The sequence below is a fragment of the Micropterus dolomieu genome, linkage group LG10, assembly GCF_021292245.1.
Source record: "Micropterus dolomieu isolate WLL.071019.BEF.003 ecotype Adirondacks linkage group LG10, ASM2129224v1, whole genome shotgun sequence".
Lineage (NCBI taxonomy): Eukaryota > Metazoa > Chordata > Actinopteri > Centrarchiformes > Centrarchidae > Micropterus > Micropterus dolomieu.
In genome coordinates, this window is record NC_060159.1 from 5,645,450 (window position 1) to 5,646,905 (window position 1,456).

The window sequence follows — 1,456 nt, forward strand, 5'->3', positions numbered from 1 at the left end:
TCATCTTTTGGTCTTAAACCCAAATGTCTTCAGTGAACAACAAAAATAAAAGGGACTTGGCCTTACCGTTCCAATACTTTTGGAGGGGACTGTATGCACGAGTTCAACACACAGCCGACGCAGGTGAAATAATATATTTAGCTGCCAGATGCCACATTAATAGGATATGCGGCAAGACAATGCAACCAAGTGGCTAGAATATAAAGGCGGTGAAAGTATTTTGAAGTCTTCATGTTCCTGTCAGACTCCTCGAGACCATATTACAATAAACAACACTGATCCTGTACACCAAGCAAACTCTTGACAACTGTTTACAGGTATCACCCACCCACACACCCATACTCCCACCCACACCCCCCACACACCCACACAAAAGCTACAGCATCTTACTCTTCGCTGCTGCTGGTGGCTGAGGATGGAAGCCACCGGTTGGGATCCCGATAGTGCTCATCCTCTGAACCAGGTTGGCCACGGTCCCTGCACTCTTCTCTCTTCTTGAAAGCTGAGAGGTCTCCTCTTTTGGCTCATTCTTTGTTTCCTTGACCTCTTTGGATTCCTTCTTCACTTCCTAAAAACCACCATACACACAGCAATAAGTTATAAGCACGTCTTTAAGGCAGTATGCTTTTACCTTAATGTTCCCATCATTAGTTATCATTCTAGCTACAAGATGTCAAACATGTTCCCACATTTGTGGTTTCCATTTATATTTCCCATTTGCTGCTACTCATACTCCTTATACGGAATGTTTACTCATACCCAACAATAATATTCTTTCCATAATCACACGACATGGTTAATAATTTACATAAATACAGAAAATGTACTACAGTTGTAATCAGTAAAGTGGAAGTTTTATTTCACAGATAGAGATTACATTACATTTAGTAGATAAAAATGTATGCAGACTGTTGCAGCTGTGGTTTTGTTATTGTTTCCTCAGAGATACATTGATTTATACCGCATGTACCAAAATATAAATGAACATAGGTCAGTGAGGTAAAGGTACTACCCTGCAGATAGAGTCATCAGTAGGTTCTCAGAGTGACAGAGACCGGTCTGTTATACTGACTTAGCCTTAAAGGAATGCTTAAAGAGGTCATATTATGCTCATTTTAAGGTTCATAATTTTATATAGAGGTTGTACCAGAACAGGTTTACATGGTTTCATTTTCAAAAAACACCATATTTTTGTCATACTGCACATTGCTGCAGCTCCTCTTTTCACCGTGTGTTGAATCTTTTGTTTTAGCAATGGAGTGACACATCTTGCCTCTACATGATCTTTGTTGGGAGTTGCACATGCACAGTTCCAAGGTAAGGACAACTAGCCAATCAGAAGCAGAGTAGGGCAGGTCGTGAGAAGCCGGTAAACACAGCTTCAGTTCAGCTGTACATGTTCCCCTTAGCAGCTTAGCAACATGGACTGGAGCAAGAGTTTCAGAGTGGTGAGTTA

At 41.0% G+C, this 1,456-nt stretch overlaps 1 protein-coding gene across 4 annotated transcripts in view; it reads right to left on the reverse strand.

Annotated features, from left to right (window-relative positions):
* Window positions 1-1,456, reverse strand: part of LOC123977604 (kinesin-like protein KIF13B) — a 44,578-nt gene that overhangs the window by 14,987 nt on the left and 28,135 nt on the right. The window lies entirely within an intron of this gene.